Here is a 12,151-nt window from a genome sequence, read left to right on the forward strand (position 1 = left end):
TACACTTTAGCTCTAATTAGCAAATGCCTTTCTTTGCAACATTTAATTTTCAAACATCTACTCATAAAATCAGCTCAGTCCTAGTTTTGCCTCATTTATCCACTAGGGGTCTTTCTTGGTTTGCTTCTGTGTTCTGAAGAACTTTCCATTAGGCAAATTTAAATACTCTCCTTTAAATTGGAAGGGAGTTCTTGGTACACTGTGGGACTCTTTGGCTAGGCTAAGCACTTCTTATCTGACGTCATTGCACAAAGCATTTAATATGCATTCCTGGAAATTCTTCTATGTGTTGCAAGATTTAAACCACCAAATGCAATTGGAATCTGTTAAAAAGAAAATAAAAAGTAAAGTACCTAGAATCAAAAAAAGCAACATAGAAAATCATATTCCTTGTCTTAGGTACTGTTCTATTGCTGTGATAAAACATCATGGCCAAGGCAGCTCTTATTTTAAAAAAAAGTGTAATTAGAGGCTTGCTTAGGGTCATAGAGGGATAGTCTGTGATAATTATGATGAGAAGCAGACAGACATGGGCTGAGTCCTTATATCCTGATCCACAGGCAGGCAGGCAGGCAGACACTGGACCTGGCATGGGTTTTTGCAACCTAAAAGCCCATCACCAGTGACACACCTCCTCCAGTAAGGCCACACTTCCTAATCCTTTCCAAGCAGTTCCACCAACTGGGGACCAAGCATTTCAGTACAGGAGTTGATGGGGACTATTCTCACTCAGACCTCCACTTCTGTGTGACAGGTGCTCAGAAGCTTTGTAAGCTCTGATTTTTCCATGTCTGAGCGTGAGCCCAGGGCCTCACCACTCTACCAACACTCCCTAGGGAGTTATGCCTGTGCCACGTCCCAGAAGTTCTTAACTGGAGTAAAGCTTCTCCATGCTGACTATTCTTATTTATATTGTAGGAAATCTGTTCTGTAATGAATATTCAATCCCTTTACCCCTTTACTGTTTTATAATAACCCTTTTATTATTAAAATAATAAATTATCACAAATAATAAAAAATAAGACTATACCAATATAAAAGTATTCAGGGCTACAAGCATATATAGCTCAGTGAGAGGGAAACGGCCTGGCATGTGTGAGGCTCAGAGGCTGACCCCAGGACAGTTGAAGAGACAAACCCCTAACTCCATAATTCCAGCACTCTACAGTCATATGTTAATATTCTGAATTGTGTTTTCTGTGTATAAAGCATCCATGTGTGTACTCACACCACACACACTTTCATGTCCTGTTTTTTATCGTTTAATCAATCTATTTATTTATTTATTTTGAGCAAAATCTTATGACTTATTAATAACAAAATCAACTTAGAACTGGGTAACCTGACCCTTCTCTTCCTATCACCTACCACTTCAAGACGTTTCTATCTCTCAGTGTTCTCTGGGTTCTACAATTGGCCCAAAACGTTCAAGGCCAGTCTCCTTGTACTTTTTGCCTTTGGGGGAAGCGGGCCTCGCCTGCCCACCATAGCTGCCCCTTTCCCTTGCCGTTCCTGTACCGTGTCATTTTGTAGAGTTGTGTTTGCTTCTTTCCTGCAAAGTCTGATAGATCAGGAACTTTCACTGTGTCTGCTGAGTCTGTACAAGAAGAGGCCACCAGACTCTTACTCATTTATTTTGAGGATTTTCTCATATTAAAAAGTTTCTTAGTTTGAAAAAGAATACTCATTTTGATTGGCTTAAATACTCCATTGTACAGCAGTACTATAATTTAGAAAATTATTTTCCTTTCATTAGATCATATTAACCTCTGCCTCAATAAGCCAGCCTTTGGTTTTGTTTTTAAAAGGAACGTAACCCAAAAAGAAATTAACATTTGCTCTTCTCTGCTTCTAGTGTTCTCTTTTCCTCCCTTCCTCCTTCCCTCCCCGTCTTCTCTCTTCCTTTCCACACACAACGTGGTCTTCCCAATCTTTCCTAGTCACTTTATGTTTTCAAATTCATTTATTTTAAAAAGATAAAATTATTTTGTTTTTATGTGTGTGCATGCATATGTGTGTAAATACCCAGGGAAGCCAGAAGAAGGCACTTCCTCTCCCTCTGCTCTCCTGCTCCCCCTCCTCTTCTGCTCCTCCTCCCCCTCCCTCTCTTGGCTCCTGGTTGGCATTGATTATGCAGGGACTATAAGTCAAGGCCAACATCAGTAGGCCCCTCCCACCAGGCCCTTCTTTCAGGTCACAAACATCCTATTGCCCTCTCTTGTCTCCCTCTCACAGCCTCTTTATATTTTCATGTCATATGCATAATTATGCATCTTACATGTACATACATACAATTATACCTATAATTTGTGTATGTATCTATAAATTTAAGTATGTATGTATGTGAGGAGCGGGTGTGGCAGCAGTCCCAAGAAGGCGCCCAGGACTGCAGCTAAGTCTTATGACTTGCACCTGACTTCCTCATACATCTGAAAATAAGCCACAACCATCGTGAGAGCTGCACAGGTGCACCATGATGCTGGCAGTTTAAACAAGTCCATATTTGGTGGAGACATGCCCCTGCCGCCCTGATTGGCTGAAGCTGCGTGCCTGGTGAGGTGACGTGGCCTGCTGTGAGTGGATGGGGACTGAGAGTATATAAGAGTGAGAGGCCCGGGGTTCAGGGGAGATAGATGAGGAAAAAGATGAAGAGAGAGATGAAGACTGAAGATTGCTGAATAAACTGCTGTTAGAAGGACTGGTGGTCATGTTGTTCTTGCTGGTCGAGAGCGGATGCGACATATGTATATATAATTTGTGTATGTATATATAAATGCGATGCCTAGATTTCATATATAGAATAAGACATAATAGTTTGGCTTAGTTTACTTAACATGATCATCACCACTTTGATGCACTTCCTTGCAAATACCAATTTTATTCTCCTTTACTTTTGCATAAAACTCATAATGCAAGTGATGCACATTTTCTTTATCTATTTATTTGTCCATAACATCTCTGCCTTGCCACTGGAGAGCCCTGTGTATCTCGGGTGTACAAGAATTAGCTAGGTTCTTAACACGGATCTGTATTCTTTGTATACACCGACTCCAGGAAAGAGCTGAGGGAGAAGAGTTTGGGGGGAGATAAAGGAGAAGGTGGTGACTCACTCCAAGACCTGGCTCGGAGGCTGCCCTCACTGCTGCCCTGGTATTCACAAGACTCTGGATTCCATCACCATCACCAGGGGACAAAAGTTACATTCCAGATGAGGGCCATGCAAACAGTCTGGTCTGAACTGAACCCTTGTCCAAGTTTAGCATTCATATGTCACATCCATTCGTTTTTAAGGAGTTGCCCCAAAGTAAGCACAGTTAATCAGGTTTAATCAGCCAAAGGCCAGCAAGGCATCCCAAGATGGGGGAGGAATAAGAAAAGCCTGTCACTCAATCGTCAAGTGTGTTTAAGAACAATCAGGGCAGAACCAGCCTTCCTGTCTTCTGTGGCTTTTTAGCATCCACCTTTAACTGGCTCAACACACCACACCTCATTTTCTAGTGTTTCTGTAGACAAAACTGAAAAGCAGCAATTTACTAAATACCAAGGTGGTTACAGCCACTCTCATCAGTGCCTCAGCAGCTGAATCTGCCTTTTCCAAATCAACGACTCACCACTCACCGAGGAGTCAAACAGGAGGGTTGGTAATATCCTGAGTCAGCATTCCCACCCCGGCAGGGAATTTGCAGGGACCAGCTACAGCAGCAGTTCTCAACCTCTGGGTTGCTATCCCTTTGGGATCACGTTCAGTTATTTACATTACAATTTATAACAGTAGCAAAATCAGAGTTATGATGTAGCAACAAAACAATTTTATGGTTGGAGGTCAGCACAATATGAGGAACTGTTTTAAAGAGTAGAAACATTAGGAAGGTAGAGAGCCACTGATCTAAAGAGTCTGATACAGAATATTTGTTTGCTGTTAAACTGAATTTCATCCCACCTCAGACTGACAATACGGATACACGGATACCAGCTATACTATACAGATCACTGATCTACAGATAAACCAGACTAGTAATAAAAATACACAAAGTCCAAAGAGCTCCATTGAAAGGATCCTCCTACAAAAAACAAAACAAAACAAAACAAAACAAAAAACAAACAAACAAAAAAACCAACTTCTTATCAACTCTTGACTTGTCCACACAGTTTTATCCCAGAAGACAGAGGAAACAGAATCAGTGGTTATGAAACTGTATCAAATGAAGGCTGGCCAGCCAATAGGAATACTGGCTGATATGGAAAGGTGACCCACCTCATGTCTGACCTTAGCACTGGTGGCTTGTGCATGCGCATATACATATATGAGTGGATGTACATCTCACACACACACATTTATTCTTAAACCCAAAGGTGCATGCAGTAAGTGTGGTCTGTGATATGCTTCACAGTTCTCTAGTGGCACAAAGCTGGTAGGAGGTAGCTAGATTTGAGCGTAGAAAGAACAGCGTCATCTGTAAGTTGACAATTGTTTAAATAAAATGAAAGGATCCATGGGGTTGCTAATCCTACTCTACTTGTGTAGGCGGTTAGCATTTCTCATAACAAGGAAACCAAGACAAAACAAACGTATGGTTCTTCCTAAAGCAAGCTAAACTCTGAATGAATGGCGCAGAAATGTGGCAAGCTTTTAAAAAGGAAACTATCAGCAAATATACTAATTATCTTCCTTGTGGGAGAAAGTGTGTTTGGGGATACAGGGGGAAGGCAGCATCTAAAACAGCTGATGTAACTGGACATGGCACAAAACGGTGGCGTTTGGAAGCTTGTGGGGACATTTTTGTTTATATTTATTGGCAGCAATACTGGTTCTAAGTGGGTGGGTCAGGGATATAGAAAGTCCTTTTGACCAAGGACACAGAATTCTTCACCTGTCAGGAATGTCCCAACAGAAAGCGCTGATGTGAGAAAACCAACACGCCCTAGATGAGCTGTTCCACCGCCCTGCTCGTGAAAGCGGGCATGGCGCAGGAAAGAACAACACCGCAGACCCAACCAGAACTGTAAGGAAAACATCCACAAAGGCAAAAACTGCCGCGACTCTGAAATCCCTGCCCGAGGCTTGTCAAGACTAATATGTCTCGGAGAAGATATTTGCAGGTCTGAGAAAGAGGGAGCTCTTCTCCTAATCTAGAAAAGATTGCACTAACACAGTTAGAAGAGAAACAAAAGTGTGTATAATCTAAAGTCACGGATGAACTTCAGCTCAGATCCCCAGGAAGGATATGCTAGTTAGCTCTGAAAGACTCAACATCCATCTCAGACTTGGGGAGCAAAATTGCCTCCATTCTAGGACGTTTAAAACCTCACTTGCATGTTGGCAGAGTGGTCTTACACCAAGGCAATGAGATTTAGTTCAGCCTGAAGTCTCCCTCAGTCTCTTCCTTAAATGTAAATATTGATTTTGGAGGCACTACCTAAAATATTTCCTTTTCATTTTTAAAATTTGACTTCAAATTTTCCAAGGGTGTTCATATTTAATAATTTTCTTCGATTCCATACCTGAGAGATTTGGGGAAAGCAAGTACAGAATGGCGATGGCCTCTGCCACCTCTCCCTCCAAGTCTGAGTAAACATATTTACATGTATATATCTGATTGGTATATGGTGTAATAAGCCACAGAGCACTGGCTCTACCATCCGTGAGCAAGTGTGACCTTTGGAAGTACAATCCTGTCTGGCTTCACGTTACTCATCTGTCCTGAGCTTAAACTTTTGGTCTGTTAGGGGGAAACAAAGACACATTGAAACAACTCCAAAGGTGTCAAAAGGTATCAGGCAATTAAATCCTAAACCAGTTTCACAGGTGATAAATGGCACAAGTCAAAGCCAGGAGGCATATAGCTGTGGCTTGGAACTGGAGGGGGTGTTTTGTGAGGTGTGGGCACTGAAAACTGTAGAGAGAGGGTGCACTGTACAAAATCCACATGGAACTTGGGGAGGAAGGCTGGGGTGAAGGGGCTGCTGGTCGGCCACATCTTGAGTCATAGGCCCTACAGGACAGATGCGTGCCTCCTTGTCCCCTCCCTCCCCAACGTCTGGGTTCTGGACTTTGACAGGTCACCTGCTTCTGACTCAGCTGTCCAGGTCCTTAAGGTATCTCGCTCCCCACCCAGCTTTTTGGCTACAAGCCACTGATGCCTTGGCCTAAAACAACCCAAGATAAGATCTCAAGCTGCTGAGATCCAAGGATAAGAGAGAGGGAAGGAGGGTAAGAGAGGGAAGGAGGACAGGCGGTCTACATGCCGGTGACTTTTGTCTTTTTCCCCTACGCTTTGACAAGTTCTTTTAAAATCATGTTTTTTCTAAATGTACTAAAAATGATTTAAAATATTCTCTCAATGTATTGTGAATGATAGAATAATTTTGAATAAATATTTACCAAAATATTGGTGGGTGAATTCTTAGCAATAATATACCAAATCAACTTTAAAAGCATTAATCCAAGAGCAACATGGTGGCTCAGTGAGTAGAGATGCTAGCCACTCAAGTCTGGTGATCTGAGTTCAACTCTGGAGCCCACAAAGAGGTGAAAGGAGAGAACCAACGCCACAAGTTGTCCTCTGACCTCCAGACACACGCTTGTGACACACATCCACAAACACACATCGTGTGCATGCACAATAAAAAATTAAAATTTTAAAAGCATTAGTCTACTACTTCTACCAATAATATCAATAAATGTGTGTGTGTGTGTGTGTGTGTATGTGTGTATGCATGTGTATGTATGTGTATGTATGTGTGCATGTGTGAGAGATACTGTGCTCATTGGCATACATTTCTCATAAACACAAGCTCTTGAAAGGCTCTAACATTTTCACAACATACAAACACTTGATAACAATGGCAACCTTTCCTTGGGAAAAGCACCTAGAGATATATTTAAATTTTGTTTATTCTGTATAAAGCATTGAGAGGGACACTGGGACAGTTCTATGGAGACAGTGGAGGAAGGCCTCAGTTTGCACTGTGCTGACTGTCGAGGTTTTAGTGAGACTGTACTCAGCTCCTAGGTCTAAGGTCTTATTATGGTCTATATTTTAAAGGACCCTGAGATGCTGATAGCAACGTAAGTTGATGAAGAGGTTTTGCAAACACTGAATTAAAACAATGCTTTTTTCTCTCCCTCAGAGCCCTGGTTGGGCCCCAGTTCTGCAAACGCCACTCACATGTCTGTTGACTAATTATTAAGCTAAACGCAGATCGAAGATGACTGAACACAACTTACAAAATTTAGATTTATTTTAACATCAAGTACATGGAGCCCTATTTAAAGCAAATGTGCTTCTTTCTAAATTTCTTTTTTTAGTTTCTTAAAATTCTTCAGCTACATTTAGGGGATGTGTTGCCAGCTCTGCATGGCATACATATTTTAAAAAGAGTGTAAATTATAAATATACTGTTAAGTTTTAGAGCATAAAAACGTGACTATCACCGGGCATGGTGGCGCATGCCTCTAATCCCAGCACTCGGGAGGCAGAGGCAAGCGGATTTCTGAGTTCGAGGACAGCCTGGTCTACAAAGTGAGCTCCAGGACAGCCAGGGCTACACAGAGAAATCCTGTCTCAAAAACAAACAAACAAACAAACAAACAAAACAAAAACAAAAAACCAAAAACCAAAAAAAAAAAAAAAAAAAAAGTGACTATCAGAGCACAGTGGCATAGCACCAACCTCAATACTGAGGAGGTAGAGGCAGGAGGGTTGTGGGTTCTAGGCCAGCCTCAGCAACATGGTGAGACTGAGTACCAAAGAAGCAGGGGCCAGGGTTGTAGCTTAGGGTCAGAGCCTTGCTTAGCATGTCTAAGGCTCTGAATTGGATCCCTGGCACCAAACAAATGTGGATAACTTTGACTATGCCTGTGCATAGATTTGACTCCTAGCATCATTCCTGCTGGAAGTGATTCCTACAGTGGCTGTAAAAACAAGCCTACAATCTGGGAGCAGGTCCCTGGGACAGGCTAGGACAAATACTCCCTAAGTGTGTTGTCTAGAGCCTGGCTGTTTGTCTAGCCACACCAACCCTGCCAGCAGGTCATGTCTGGGTCCCAGAATAGCAGGCCTTTCTCACTGTTCAGAGAGTTGGCAGCAAACTCCAAGGCTGCCCCTGTGCCACAATGTATCAGTTCTCATTCAATAAAATTCAAGCAAACAAGTCACTGTTATCAAATTGTCTATTTAAAACTATTTTCCTTAATCTGTTTACCAAGAGAGATGAGAGAGAAGCTGGCCTGAAGCCTGCTCCATGTCCCGCCTCCATTTTCATGCTTGTAAGCTGGCTAATTTTCTCAGCTTCAGAATTCCTCAGTCCTCAAAATAGGACATTTGTAACAAGGTTTGCTGTTTGCTTACTTCTCTATTCCTCCATTCTCTCTCTGTCTCTGTCTCTGTCTCTGTCTCTGTCTCTGTCTCTCTCTCTCTCTCTCTCTCTCTCTCTCTCTCTCTCTCTCTCTGTGTGTGTGTGTGTGTGTGTGTGTGTGTGTGTGTGTGTGTGTGTGTGTGTGATATATGCATGTGTACAGGAATGTATGTTCTGGGCTCACGCAGGTGTGCTCCCATACATGTGTGAGTACACATGGAGGGTGGTCCAGGAACTTCAGGAATTCAATCATTCCTACATCTAACTGAATGGGGCAAAGCAAGAGCTTGCCAATACAGCAGTCTGGCTAGCCTGTTGGCTCTGGGGATCTTCTGGTATGAATGCCTTGAGTCTTGAATAACAGGCAAGCCACCACTGCCCACCAGGCATCTGGGTGCCCTATGGTGACTCAACTCTAATTTTCATACAAACTGGGCAAACATGTTAACTATTGAATTATTTCTCTATCTCAAGTCCTCTATTTTTATTGATTCAGAATACAAGGGGACTAGACCCTACTCTCCCTCCACTTTGCTCCAGAACTTCTAACCCCATCTGAGAAGCTCACTGGCAGATGGCATCCTTTGTGGCCATGACAACTGGAGACCAAGCCCAGGCCTTTGCTCACGCTGGGCAAGCATTCTTCTACTTGCTGCATCTCCAGGCTGGTGAGTGGCTTTTGCTTTAGGTAGCAGTGTGCTTTGGAGGGCTTGCACAGCTTTCTCCTCCTGCAGCTGCTCACTCAGGCACCAGCTGCCAGGGGCTAGAAAAGCAAAGCATGGAAAATGAAATTGTGACTCTTGAAAGACCAACAAAACCAGGCAGACCTATCTAAAGATGTCAGGGGACATAGTGTGCCTTGCCTCCCACAACAGTTCATGCAGAGAAAATGTTGTCCCATCCTGTTCTTCCCCCTGACATCCACCAAAACGTCTCACAGACTCAGGTAATAGTGATCATGGTTGAGTTTTTACACAACAGTGACTTCTAGGGAGTATGGCCACATATTTACATATATATTTTGAGATACCCTTTTCTCAGAGCTTTTGAAATATTTCCAACTACCAGAGAAGTTGGCTCTCACAGGTTCCTAAAAGTGTGTGCTCAGGGGTGGGCTGGTCTGAGGTTTGTGGGAAGATTCAGGAGCGAATGACTCTGGAACAGATGTGGGCCTTGAACTTCAGCAGAACTAGGAAACACTCCCAAGTGCATATCACAGTCTTGGCTCTCCCACTCAGGTCTCTCCCTCAAAGCAGCTGGAGGCAAAATGGAACATGTGACCAGGACCCAAAAGCCTCACATACGCCAATGTGCTGTGCATGGGAAAGCAGTGCCTGATTGGCGTCCTCCATCCTCATCCCTAGCTACTACCCACACCACTGTGACCCTGGACGCTCATAGCTGGGCCAGTGACACAGAAGAGGTGTCCATTACACATGTCATTGGATGTATTGTTTCCTGGGAAAAGGGCTATTTCCTGTCCTGACCATGAAAGCAGATGCAGCCCAGAGTCTGAAAGCATATGGTGACTGCTAACCACATGACCACTCTGCTCCTCATCCACCCAGAGCCTCACCAAGGGCTGCTCCTTATCATCCAGAAATAGCCCAAGCGTGGGGAGCAGGAAGTATGGGGTCTGGTTGTGGTGCTTGTAGGCCACGCAGCCTCCGGCAAGATGTTTATCCTAAGTATGGGATTTCATTTTACAGGGAAGAGTTGACTCTGTGAGTTATCACATCTAAGAAGAACTCTAGTTGTTTTGGTAAATTCTGCACCCTTTATGTGTAGAGTTTGAGGAAGGTTAAGACATGGGAAGGGCCAGGGTTGGCTTGATGGGATGTGCAGAGGAAAGACCAGAGATGTACAGGAAGAAAGAAACCATATAAGAAAAGAAAGAGAGGAAGGAAATAGACAAGAGCATAAAGAGGCTGTGCTGAGGGCAAATGGAGAGTGAGAAGTTATCAGAGATGACTGGAACGTGATGGGATGTGGAGACTACAGAGACAGGGAGCTGGGGCATGATGGGATGCAGAGGAGAGAGGGGGAGGGGGAGAAAGAGAGAGAGAGGAGGGGGAAGAGAAGGAGAGAGGAAAAGAGAATGAGAGCACTGGGGCATGATAGGATGCGGAGACTACACAGAGAGAATAGGGGACCTTATGGGTTATTGCATCTCCCTTTAGCATTTTTAAGGGTAATTTGGTTAAATAAGAAAATTATTTTTTTATCCAATGGTTGTTTGAAACCATTTTCCTTTATTTGTGCAAATATGATGTAAGAATGGAAATACTCAGAAGACTTTTACATTTCTCTAGTTGGATTACTCCATTCTCATGCCCAGCCACTGTCGCCACTAAGACCCTGATAGCTCAAGGATGTGCCTGTTGCCCAGGTAGGGGTCAACCCCATGTCATTGAACGTACTGTTTTCTACACTGCTTTCAGATTTCAAGCCTGAAGAAGGTCAAGAGAATTACAACTTCCTTAGACTTTGACTCCTGGGCCCTATGAAGTGCTCCTCATATGGGTGACAGTTTTGGAACCTCTGAGGTGAGCACACATAGACTCTCTGGGAGCATCTATCTAGAGTTCATCTGTATCCTTCAAAGCTCCCAGGTCAAAGAGAATCTCATACTGTCAGTAAAGTGGCTGTGCAGCTAAGAGCACGTCCTGACCAGTGACTCCAGCAAATGGTGAAACAGAAAAACAACACACCGAGGCGTTAAGGAGCTGTCTTTGGTTGTGTGTGGGCGGGCAAACTTTTAGCAATGTGGCTGACCAGTTTTAACGTCTGAGGCAAGCATCTGAACACATTTGTTTTGTTGTTTGTTTGTTTGTTTGTTTGTTTGTTGAGACAGGATTTCTCTGTGTAGCCCTGACTGTCCTGGAACTCCCCCTGGAGACCAGGCTGGCCTCAAACTCAGCGATTCCCCTGGCTCTGCCTCCAGAGTGCTGGGCTTATCGGTATGTGCTGAAGTCACCTGGCTTGAACACTTGTTTTTAAAACTTCTTCCTTTGTGTGTGATATCTACTTGTTTTAGTGAACCTCAAAATGCAGTGGTGTTTTATGTAGAAATTTTATTTAGACATAGAAGAAATCAAATGAAGGTCAAATGATGAACTTTATTTTATTTTATTTACTTCCTGGAGACTCTTCCCATCAGACCTTGGTGCATGACTTTTCTGTGTTCTCTTACAGACCGAGAGCTAAGTAAAGCTGAGTTGTCCTAACTCTGTTTCCTTTCACCACCGCACTGCTCACACCCACCCCGGCAGCCTCCCCTGCAGGATGTCAGTCACTGGCAAAAATCCACAGGAGCTCCTGCGCAGGCACAGAGATGCCCCCATGGGCTTGGAGTGGCATCTGGAGGAGAGCCCTTCCCTGGCAGATGTTTTCATCGATTGGCGGAACACTTAGTCCCACGTTCTTAAACATTTACAGCAGGGACAAACTGCCAGCACAGTCAGTCACCACAACGCCCCCCCCCCCCCACTCCCTCAGCTGCTCTGTTCTCATGAGAGAGTGGGCTGCTAAAACGTGCTCCTAGGAGGACTACAGATGTGACGGCCTTGCCGACATGCGCCTGGACTTAAAAGGTATTTCCCACACCCTAAAAAGGGATCCTGGAAGTTTGTCGGGGTTTGTTTTTCTCCCTGAATAGGAAGGTGTATCTTTGTGTTGAACATTTAAAAATGCAGAAAAGAAGTTACATAAAAGTTAGTGGGAAAAATAAAACATTCTAGGGTCTTTTCTTTTTTCTTTCCTTTTCTCTCTTTCTTCCTTTCTTTTTCTTTTT

The 12,151-nt window shown here is 43.5% G+C and overlaps 1 long non-coding RNA gene across 1 annotated transcript; it reads left to right on the top strand.

The window, feature by feature from the left end:
* Positions 1–8,273: 8,273 nt before the first annotated feature.
* Positions 8,274–12,114, top strand: Gm41665. Its single transcript, XR_877178.3, has 4 exons — positions 8,274–8,334; positions 8,855–9,026; positions 10,800–10,904; positions 11,554–12,114. It is a non-coding gene; the product is annotated as a predicted gene, 41665 (long non-coding RNA).
* Positions 12,115–12,151: the final 37 nt, after the last annotated feature.

The sequence above is a fragment of the Mus musculus genome, chromosome 18 (assembly GCF_000001635.26).
Source record: "Mus musculus strain C57BL/6J chromosome 18, GRCm38.p6 C57BL/6J".
Lineage (NCBI taxonomy): Eukaryota > Metazoa > Chordata > Mammalia > Rodentia > Muridae > Mus > Mus musculus.